Consider the following 12,982-nt stretch of genomic DNA (forward strand, 5'->3'; position numbering starts at 1 on the left):
CTCCACTTATGAAGTAGAATCCAACTTTAAGAGAATTCAGAGTCAAATAAAAGACTGGGAAAATGAACAACTGATGACTTGTTGAAATTCTGAAATGATCCAACCATTTGGGAAAGCAATTTGGAACTATGATCAAAGGCTATCAAACTGTGCATACCCTTTGAATCAGCTTGGACATTATTGGGTCCGTATTCCAAAGAAATCATAAAAGAGTAGAAAGGATACACATGTGTGATGCTGTTTTTGGTGGCAAAGAATTAGAAAATGAGTAAATGACCATATATTGTGGAGTGACTCAATAAGTAATGGTATATGAAAGTAATGGTGTATTAAAAATGTTCTACTACACATTCTATTCTATTAAATTTATGAATAAGTTGATTTTAGAAAGGCTTGGAACAATTTACATAAGCTGATACTAAGCGAAACAAGCAGAACCAGGAATATATTCTATACAGTAACAGAAGATTTTGCAATGATTAACTATGACAGATTGGGTTTCCCTCAGTGGTTCAGTAATGCAAAGCAATCCCAACAAACTTTAAATAGAAAATGCTATCTGCATCAAAATAGAGAACTAAGGAGACTGAATATAAATGAATACATGCTATATTCACTTTTTTTCTTTTTCTTGCTTTTTTTTCCTCTTGTGGTTTTTTTTTTTTTTACTTTTGTCTAAATGTACACATATAACCAAAATTAGTCTTTCTTATGTATAACTGGGAAAACAAAAATTAAAAAAAGAACTGATGGAAACATAATACAGATAGATGATTTACATATCATAATGTATATTTTTCCACTTTTTTCTATATTTTTTTTATTTTTGAGCTTATTCTCCTTTCACAACTAAGACTAATATTGAAATATGTTTTCTATAATAGCACTATATAAACGATATTGAACTGTCTATCATTTTTTTCAAGAGGATAAAGGAAGGGAGAGAATTTAAAACTAAAAATCTATAACTTAAAAGTTTTAAAAACTAATTTAATATTTAATATATTAACTGAATAAAAATATAGGCTAAGTAAATGAACATAAAAAGAATAAAAGAAAATAATATAAAAATAAAAACTAAAAAAAGGGAAAAGATATGCCTATCATACTCAATTGAATATGGAAAAATTAATGCATGATATCAAATATCTTCCATGTATTTAATCCCTTAAGGTTTACATAAAGATTTCTTTAAAATCATGTTGCAGAATGATAAAATTAATATTACCTCCTCCATTTCACAAATGATGAAATTGAGCTTGAGACTAAATTGTTTGTAATTACACAATTAGCTTATCAACTGACTATTTCTTTTAATCCTTCTCATTAATTAAGATTTTTTTTCATTGAAGGAAAAAATGTAACTTAATTAAAGCTAAATATTACTAAATATTCAATCACATACATTTTATTTTTTAAAGAAAGTTTATGTAATATTGGTTGAACATTATTATAATTATGTGGCTTCAGAACTATTTAAAATATGAGTTGCAACTGGTTCTTTGTCAAGTTGGTATTTGTTTTCACATTATTGCTCTCATTTTTCTTATATCTTATTTTTCTGTATTCAATTTTGAAAGGATGCAATAATCGAAAATACTTAAAAATTTCTGAGATATGCAACATGATTAATCAATAAAAGATCTATAATGATGGTTCTGAAATTAATGACTTACACCAATTAATAATAGGAACAATCTGCATAGTGCTTAAATTTTATAAAGCACTTCTCAAATGCTATCTCATTTGTTCTTCACAATAATTCTAGAGATAAGTTTTATTATCATTTTATAGATGAAGAAACTGAGTGAGAGGTTAATTGACTGTCTTAGAGTTGTAGAGATGGTATGTTCTTAAGACAAATTTGAATTCTATTCCTGCTGACTCCAGACTAAGTACAATATATACTCCTTAGTTTGGCTATCTAAATAATTTCTTCAGATGAAGAAGGAATCAAAGCACAGATAACCCTAGAGAACTCCTAAATTTAGTTCTCTATACCATTAATTTTCTAATTTTTGACAAAGATGCACTGGCTCTGGCAGACAGGTTTTATAACCTACCAGAAGGACAGTGTCCAGTGCGAGCAGCTCCACTGTCCTTAGATAATCACCAGGTGATGTGGAGATACCCAGAAAGTGGTGAATGGAAGGGACCAGATAGGTTAACTGCCTGGGAGAGAGGGTTTGCTTGTATTTTAACAGACAGAAGGAAATTGATGAAGAAGGAAACAGATGGGTGGCAACAAGCACCTGGAGAGAGACAGAAAAAGAGGAAAACCTCAAAACAAAGAAGATCTAAGAAACATCTCACACTGAAAGAACATGGCTAATAAAAAGACTGTTAAAGAACTTTAAAACCAGCAGGAATCATTGGATTTCCTAACACAAGATGAGACTAATGGACAATGGACTTATGGACATTTATAAATTCTCAATTTATGATTATTTGATCATGTTATTTGTTACATACTTCTAGTATATGTTATGCTACTATGTTACTATGTTACTATGTGTTTATGTAATCCGTGTAATTATGTGTAATGCCTCCCATATTGATGAATTTATGTTTCAAGGTCATGACCACCCTATACTCTAAATCAAAAGAAAGGGGGAGATGTTAGGATTACAAGGTGAGAACTCAGGTTGTCTGGACAATTACAAGGTAAGAACTCAGGTTGACTTGACAGTTCTCTGGCTCTGACCTTTGGTTCAGGCCTTTAAAGGGAGTTTACACCTTAAGAATTCTAAGAGGAGCAAGTTCATTGGTGGAAGTATTCCCCCACGCCCCATTGAATTCTCACATGCCTATTCTCTGAGAGGATAAAAGAAGGGCAGCATTGGGTCTGAGAGAATCTACTCTGGCATAGAGTTGTGATGCCAGGCAGGCTGAAAGGAGACCAGTTTGATTTGGGGAAGGACATGAGCTGGAGGAGATTCAGAGCTCCCAAGAAACCTGCACACAGAGGAAAAGATTTTACAGATCTCCTCCCAGAGAAGGATTATAATTGAGCAGATGACCAGACCCTCACAATTCAAGAACTTTACACAAGAGCTATTTTTTTTTTTGATTCCTAAAGATGTAACTTATCTGGGGCTAATAATGGGTTTATCAAGGCAACTGAATTCTTTTTTACTAAATCCATACATCTTGCACAGCATTTCTCCATTTGGCATTTTTGCACTCTTAACCAGTATCAAAGTCATTTTCTTTTGCAGGAAAAAGCACCCTCAAAACTCAAAATGAAGCTATTGTTCCTTCTTCCTCTGTTGACAGTAATACCTTTTTTGGATTTTTCTTCCCCCAGCTCTTAGGGTAATTTAAAAATCTTGGCTTTCATTCTAAGCAATGAAGAATACAAAATTGGTAATCAATTTGGGGTATTTCAGAATCATTAGGAATCGACCTAAAACTTATTGAAAATATGCATCAATTATTCAAAAGTCATGAATTTATTAGTTGGAACAGTCATTCTCTAATGCATATTACACTCCGTGTAAGTCTCCTTTTACTGTCTTTCTGATTTATGTAACAAAAAATAAATCATTTTTTCTTAGTCAACCCTTTGGTGATAAATCTCACTAATATAACTAGAGGAAGATGTAAAGCATTTTCAACTTTGTATGTCCTGTAAAAAAACATGCCCAGCTGGTATGGCCTTTGAAAAGATTGAGTGGTAATCACATTTCAATGTCATGGGAATATTTTTTTTTGGTTTTTGTTTGTTTGTTTGTTTTTAACTAGAAGGATATTATACATACCCTTGCAAACTCAAATATTTTTTGCATAAAAAAACAAATATGAAAATAGAAAAATTAGGTCCAAGTAATTAGAATATTTCCATTGAAATTGAGTTACAAAGATTATTGTGCTAACAATTATCACATATGCTAATACTGATATTTTCATCTTTTTGTTTGACTAAGATGCTGGAATATCATTCCTTGACTCTGTTTCTCATGATTATCTTGATTGTAAAACCTGTCTGAAATTAGCCTTAATGGACAATGGAACTAATCAACAATTAAGCTCTCTTTTAATGACTGCCATAAAGCTGGACAGATGTTAACATTAATTGATCCTCAGTGTGTTATTAGAAGCACTCAACTATTAATATGTTGTGAGCGTCTATGCTTTAGTAAGCTGACAATATTAAGGAGAATTAAATGAAGAAAATCTATCCACCCCAACTGATTAAAACAAGTTTAGATTTTCATGAAATTTGGAGAGGTGAAATCCAAATTCAGTAATACTGTTGAGGCATTTGAGTAGAATTTGTTAACAGATTAAAAATATAATTTTTTCTCTTGAGTAAAAAAAAATATTTTGTCTAAAAGTATGCCAAAGCTAGGTGGCACAGTGGAGAGAGAACCAGCCTTGAATTCAGGAGGACCCGAGTTCAAATTTGGTATCAGACACTTAACACTTCTTAGTTGTGTGACCCTGGGAAAGTCACTTAACCCCAGCCTTAGAAACAAAAAAACAAAAACCAAAAAATAAAAAATAAAAGTATGCCAAAACTATAGGAAAATATTTGAGTTTTATTTTATTTTGTTTTCTTGAAATACAAACATCTTTTTGAAATAGTTATCTCAGGATGTTTAGCCAGATACTTTTGTTCAAGTAATTATTTTAAGTTCTCTTTGGATTTTTGCCCAGCACAGTAAATGCCTAACGCTCAATCAGACACAAATGGTTAATCCAATTTTTTTCTTCCTGGTGACTGAATCTGATTGAAAAATGGCAATCAACAAATGCGCCTGGCATTTAGCTCAAATCAGTCTGAAAGTAATAGATGTAATGCACCTTGGATCCTTTATTTTGTTATGTGAGTAAAGAGATACAGGTATTCTCTACTACTCAAGGTTACAGCTTTTGAGCATTTGATCTTAAAAAATTTCAGGAATGGAAGGGCAAAAGGAAAGTAGAAGGAAGTTATCCTTTGATTATAAACATTCTACTGAAAATCTTTTCTGAACTTTCAGACAAAAGATTGAAAACTTTCTGATCTAGGAGATATTTTCAGAGTTAGTGGTAGTACAATTTTTACAAATTTGGAGAAACTTCCAAATAATGATTAAAAATTTAAATAGGAAGTAAGGGAGATTGCATTTCAGAAGGGCTTAAAAAAAAAAAAAAAAGTAGCAGTCTGAAGGAAGGAGGCAAAAATTAAGCTCTTCTCTGATTTCCCAAAATTAGGAAGTACTCTGGAGGTGAAGTATTGACCTGTGATTATTCATTCTCTTAATATTTTTAGAATTTGGAACTCTCACTATAGATCTGGTGAAAGGGGGTTACATTGCCTGCACATTGCCAGGTTTTATGCATGCAGGCATGCATGTATGTATATATGCATGCATATATACATATATGTAAATGTATGTGTATATAGACACATAGGTGTATGTATGTATACATTTGCATACATGTATGTATATGTCTTTCTTTTGCAATTTTATCTGCCTTTATTTTAAGCATTTAATAGCATTATTCCTACAAGGACTTTGTAGCCTTCAATGTATTGCTATTAGGAACAAAGACATAAATGTGTTTAAGAAGTCTGACCTCAGGGATTCTGTTTTAATAGTGAAAGGCTTCTGTTAAAAGAAAATTAAATAGCACAGTGAACCCAGGGATATTTGAGAATTTTTAGAGTGGAGACATTTGAGTGGAATTGTCAATTTCTGGATATAGTTTATGAAATGATCACCTGTACTAAATAAAAAGTCCATGCAAAAGGCTAAGGAGATAATTATTTGGATTATTTAGATATAAAAATAAAAGAATCTAGTGGAAAAAGGACATTACATTTTTTGATGTGATATATTGATATTGATCGAGGATTACAGGTAGTTGATAAAAGGTATTTGTGATAGAATTGTATTTTCATTCTTATATTCCTTTGCCTTTATTATTAAAGATGACTTGGACATTTATAAATGTAAACTTTAGAATCCAATGACAGGAAGAGAGCCTGAAAAATCATCTCTTCATCATAGGATATGACACCACTATAGAAAATGGAATTTCGCAACTACAAGACTAGCAGGGACATCAGTCATGCTTTTATTTGCTGATATTAAATCACCCAGAAAAAAAAAAAAAGTCAGAATCTTTGATAAAATTCTCTAGAAAGTACCTCTCATGTCTATCTATCTGATTATGGACCATGCAAATTATTTACTATTTTAATTCATTTATTTGTTTTATGTTTGTGAAATATATTTTCTCCCTTTCATTACTCCCATGAACTTAAAAAAAAAAAAAAAAAAAAAAAAAAACCCTACCTACTGACAACCAAATACTTTTGAAAAGAAATAATGGGGACTTGTGGGTGCACAGACAAGATGGAGAGATAACACACATTTCTCTCTAACCTTCTGTAAAGCCCTCATACTAATTATGACATCTAGCCTATGTATTAGGCTGGAACAGCAGAACCCTCAAATATTAGGAGTGCAATAAATTATTAGCATAAGAAAATTTTGAAGATTTCCAGAAAAGGTCTGTTTCAATTGAAAATAGGAGGGAGTCATCAAAGCACAAGCTACTGAGCACAAACACAGAGTCCTGGAGCAGTACAATCATGGGTGGTGCAGACTCTGTATGGCAGAGAATCTACGGGGAAGAAACAGACCAGAAAAGATCTGTTTCAATCAGAAACAGGAAAGAGACAGCCTAACACAAACAGCTAACTACAAACAGCATAGATTGCTGGGATGGTGCAGACTCCACTGGCAGTGTGGACTCCATGGGGCAGAGATCTAGAAGGAAGAATCTACAGGAATCTATAGCAGTGTTAGTCACTCTGCCTTGGCTGCAAGCCAGTACATCAGCAAAGAAGTTATAAAACACTTAATATAAACACAAAAGATAAAGAGTGGACCCTGAAAAGCCAGATTATCATGGGACCTGGACATGCCCACCCAGCATCTGGAGTGCATTAGCACTGATTGAGCATAATTGCTGCTGCTGGGGAAATCTACCCTGCCCTAAAGGCAAACTTTAACTTTTTTTTTTTTTTTTTTTTTTTTTTTTTAATGAGTAAAAAAGTAAAGTGGATTCTGACAATAGACAGCTTCTATGGTGAAAGAGAGGAACAGATTTCAAACCCTGGAGACTAAAGACAGATTGTCTCCTGATAAAGTTATAAAAGGCAATATAACCTCATCCCCATCACACAAGGCTCTCCTAGAAGAACTTAAAAAGGATCTTAAAAGAGAGCTAGAAGAAAAATGGGGAAAGAAAATGAAAACTTTTCAAGAGGGTTTGTAATAGGCAATAGAAACTATCTGAAGAAAACTCACAACAAAATAGATTTAGTTAAATGGGGAAAAAACATTAAACTTTTTAAAAGCTTTAACATTTTAATGTTAATTGAACTCATTAAAAGATAGATTTCATAAAAAGGAAAAAGAAAGTAATTCCCAGAAGAAAAGAATTTTTGAAACAAAAAAAGAAAATAACTCCTTAAAAACCAGAATTTGTGAAGTGAAAAAAAAATCTCTAGAACAAAACAAGCCATTTAAAAATTCAACTGGACAAATAAAAAAAGAAGTAAAAAAAGTTAATGAAGAAAATAATTCATTAAAATTCCTGTTTGAACAAATGAATGACTCAACTGAGACAACAAGAATCAGTCAAACAAAACGAAACAAAACAAAACAAAAAAAAAAAAAAAAAAAAAAAAGAAAAAAGAAAAAAAAAAAAAAACCCTAAAATACTAAATGGAAAACAACCATCCTGGAAAATAGATCTAGGAGAGAAAATCTAAGGATTATTGGACTTCCTGAAATACATGATGAAAAAAAAAAAAGAGCCTAGACACTAACTTTCAGGAAATCATCAAAGAGAACTGCACACATCATAGAATCAGAAGGTAAAATGGCCATTAAAATAATTCACCAAATGCCTTATGAAAGAGACCCCCCCCCCCAAACTGAAACCTCAAGGAATATCATGGCTAAACTTGTGAACCAAACCAAGTATAATATATTACAAGCCACCAGAAAAAAATAATTCAAATATCAAGGAGCCACAAAAAGGATTACTCAGGAACTAGCAACTTACACTTTAAAGGATCAAAGGGCCTGGAATCTGATATTCTGAAAGGCCAAGGAAATTGGAATGCAGCCAAGAATAAATTATTATACTAAACTGAGCATTTTGTTTCAGGGAAGAAGATGTACATTCAATGAAACTAATAAATTCCATTTATTTTTGATGAAAAGAGCAGAGCTAAACAAACAAAAAAAAAAAATGATCCTCAAATATAGAATTAAAGAGAAGCATAAAAAGGTAAAAAAACAAACAAAAAAGCTCTTGAGAACTGTATTTCCATTATAGTTATACATTGAGAATACAGGTATGATCCAATTTTACTGATATATATATATATATATATATATATAACATATATTTATATATTATATATATAAAACTAGAGATGGGAAGGGGATTATAACAGAAAAAAAGGGGAAAGTGGAGATGAAATAAGGGAAATTACATCTCAAGAAGAGGCAAAGAAAACATATAATTGAGGGAAAGAAGGGAGGGTGATGAATATTGTGTGAATCTTACTCTCATCAGAATTGGCCTAAAGAAAGAATATTAGATATATTTGGTTTAACTGAGAAACATCTCTCATTTTATAGAAAACTGGGAGGGGAAAGGAGAAAGGGAAGGGGTAGGTTAAACAGAAGGAAAAATATTAGGAAAAAAAGCATAAGAAAGGGGGAGGGTCTTTAAAAAAGTAGGACTGCTTCAGGCAAGTAGTGCTCATAAGTTTAATACTTGGGAGGAGGGACTGCATTAAAAGCCAGAATCTCAACCTTGCTCTCTCAAAAGTAGATAAATCAAGCCACAGAATAAATAAGGAAGAAGTTAAAGAGATAAATAGATTATTTGAAGAATTAGATATGATAGATCATTGGAGAAAATTGAATGGAGGCAGAAAGGAGTAGAATTTCTTCTCAGCTGTTCATGGAACCTATATAAAAATTGATATATATTAGGACATAAAGACCTCAAAATGAAATGCAGAAAAGCAGAAATAGTAAATGTATCTTTGTCATATCACAATGCAATAAATATTAGTTCAATAAAGGGCCAGGGGAAAACAGACCAAAAATAAATTTGAAACTAAATACTCTCATCCTAAAGAAAGAATGGGTGTAACAGCAAATTATAGACACAATCAATAATTTCATCCAAGAAAATGACAATAATTAAACAACCCACCAAAATTTGTGGGATGCAACCAAAGAGTTAATAAGAGGGAGTTTTTATATCTCTACATGCTTAGTTGTATAAAATAGAGAAAGAAAAGATCAATCAATTGAGCTTGCACCTAAAAAGCTAGAAAAAGACAAAATTAACAATCCTCAATCAAATACCAATCTTGGAATCCTAAAAATAAAAGGAGAGATTAATAAAACTGAAACTTAAAAAAACTATTGAATTAATAAATAAAAATAAGAGTAGGTGTTACGAAAAAAACAAAATACATAAATCTTTAGCTAATTTGATTAGAAAAATAAAGAAGAAAATCAAATTGTTAGTCTCAAAAATGAAAAGGGAGAACTATCCAATAATGAAGAGGAAACTAGAGCAATTATCAGGAGTTCCTTTGCCTAACTTTATGCCAATAAATTTGACAACCTAAGTGAAACAGAGAAATATGTACAAAAGATAGAGATTGCCCAGATTAACAGGAGAGGAAATAAATTACATAAATAGTCCCATTTTAGAAAAAAGAAATATAACAGGTCATTAATTAATTCCCTAAGAAAAAAATTCCTCAAGACCAGATGGATTTATATGTGAATTCTACCAAATATATAAAGAACAATCAACTCCAATACTATGTAAACTGTTTGGAAAAAAAAAAAAAAAGGAATAAAGGATTCCTACTTAATTCCTTTTATGACACAGAAATGATATTGATATCTAAACTAGGGAGGATGAAAACAGAAAAAGAAAATTATAGGCCTATCTCCCCAATGAATATGCATCCAAAAATCTTAAATAAAATCTTAGTAAAGAGATTACAGATAATTATCCCCAGGATAATACACTATGACCAAGTAGGATTCATACCAGGAATGCAGGGCAGGTTCAATATTAGGAAAATTATTAGCATAATTAAACTATATCAATAACCAAATTAATAAAAATATGGTTATCTCAATAGATGCAGAAAAAAGCATTTGATAAAATCAAATACCCATTCTTAATAAAAACACTAGAGACTATAGAAATAAATGGACTTTTCCTTAAAATAGTAGCATCGGCATCAAAAAGCATCATATGTGCTTGGTGTAAATTAGAACCATTCCCAATAAGATCAGGAGTGAAAATAGATTATCCCCTATCCCCTATCCCCATTGCTATTCAATATTGTACCAGAAATGCTAGCCTGGCAATAAGAGAAGAAAAAGAGATTAAAGTAATTAGAGTAGGTAATGAGGAAACCAAATTATCACTCTTTGCACATGATATGATGGTATACTTAGAGAACCCCAGAGATTCTACTGAAAAGTTATTAGAAATAATCCACAACTTTAGCAAACTTGCAGGATACAAAATAAATCCACATAAATCATCAGCATTTTTATTATATCACTAACAAAATCCAACAGCAAGAGATACAAAGATAAATTCCATTTAAAATAACTGATGATAATATAAAATATTTATCTGCCAAGAGAAAGTCAGGCAGTATATAAGAAAAAAAAATTACAAAACATGTTCTACAAAAATAAAGTCAGATTTAAACAAATGGAAAAATATCATGTGCTCATGGATAAGTCAAGCGAATAATACAAAAATGGCAATGTATTTGTTTAGTGTTATATCAATTAAACTCCCAATAAACTATTTTACTGAACTAGAATAAATAACAACAAAATTCATCTGAAAGATTAAAAAGGTCAAGAATTTCAAAGGAATTAATTAAGAGAAAAGCAAATTAAGGTAGCCTAGCTTTACCAGATCTAAAACTATATTATAAAGCAGTGGTCATCAAAACCATTTGGTACTGGCTAAGAAATAGACTAGTTGATCAGTGGAATACTTTAGGTTCACAGAACAAAATAGCATTGACTATAACAATCTAACATTTGACAAACTGAAAAGGCGCACCTTTTGGAATAAAAATTCACTATTTGACAATAGAAAATGCTGGGAAAATTGAAGACTAGTATGGCAGAAATTAGGCATAGACCCACACTTAGCACGGTACAACAAGATAAGGTCAAAATGGATTCATGACTTAAATATAAAGAATGATACTATAAACAAATTAGAAGAACAAAGGATAGTTTACCTTTCAGATTTGTGGAGGAGAAAGGAATTTGTGACCAAAGAAGAACTAGAGATCATTATTGATCATAACATGGATAATTTTGATTATATTAAGAAGTTTTTGCACAAACAAAAATAATATAGATAAGATTAGAAGGTAATCAGTAAGCTAGGACAATATTTTTACATCAAATTTATAATACTTCAAGTCTTTCTCCAACTGATCAATGGTCAAAGGATATGAACAATTTTTAGATGAAGAAATTGAAATTGTAGTCATATGCAAAGGTGCTCCAAATCACTATTGATAAGAGAAATACACTACACACCTCTCAGATTGGTTAAGATTTCAGGAAAAGATAATGATGAATACTGGAGGAGATGTGGGAAAACTGAGACACTGAGATATATAGCTGGTGGAAATGTGAATGGATCCAACCATTCTGGTGAGCAATTTAAAACTATGCTGAAAAAAGTTATCAAACTCTGCCTACTCTTTGATTTAGCAGTTACTACTGGGTTTATAAAGGAGGGAAAGGGACCTATCTGTGAAAAAATATTTGTGACAGCCCTCTTAGTAGTGGCAAGAGACTGGAAACTGAGTGGATGTACATCAATTGGAGGATGGCTGAATATATTATGGTATATGAATGCTATGGAATATAATTATTCTATAAGAAACAGCCAGTAGGATGATTTCAGAGAGGCTTGGAGAGACCTACATGAATTGATACTAAATGAAATAAGCAGAACTAGGAAATTGTTTTACATGGCAACAAGAAGACTATAAAATAATCAATTCTGATTTATGTGGCTCTCTTCAACATTGAGATGGTCCAGGCCAGTTCCAATGATCTTGGGAGGAAGAGAGCCATCTACACCCAGAGAGAGGACTGTGGGAACTGATTGTGAAACACAACATAGCGTTTTCACTGTCTCTGTTCTTATTTCCTTGCACTTTGTTTTCTTTCTCACTTTTTCTTTTTCTTCCTTCTTGCTCTGATTTTTCTTGTGCAACAAGATAACTATATATAACTATACATATATATATATATATATATATATATATATATATATATATATATATATATATATATATATATATATATATATATATATATATATATATATATATATATATATATATATATATATATATAGGATCTAACGTATATTTCAACATATTTAACATGTATTGGACTACCTGCCAGCTATGGGAGAGGGTAAGGGGAAGGAGGGGAAAATTGGAGCAAAAAATTATGTAATGGTCAATGTTGGAAAAATTACTCATGCATATGCTTTGTATATAAAAAGCTTTAATATGGGATTCAATTATGAGAATAAACACTCAAGTGTATATATCACATTTTGTGCACATATATATATATACACATGTAATATACACATACATGTGCACATACATGTTTTATTATTAAAATATAAACAATTTTAAGTACTTGAAAAAATTCAGAACTTCTATTAGTAGTCTTAATTTTTCTAAGTTTCTCGGTCAATATCCACAGATTATAGATTCCAAACTCTTTCCTAAAATCTGACTCTTAACTTACATGAACTGATGCTAAGTGAAGTGAGTAAAATAAAAAGAACATTGTACACAGTAACAAGATCATATGATGATCAACCCTGATGGATATAACTCTTTTCAGCAATGAGGTGA

This window comes from Sminthopsis crassicaudata, chromosome 3 (assembly GCF_048593235.1).
Source record: "Sminthopsis crassicaudata isolate SCR6 chromosome 3, ASM4859323v1, whole genome shotgun sequence".
Lineage (NCBI taxonomy): Eukaryota > Metazoa > Chordata > Mammalia > Dasyuromorphia > Dasyuridae > Sminthopsis > Sminthopsis crassicaudata.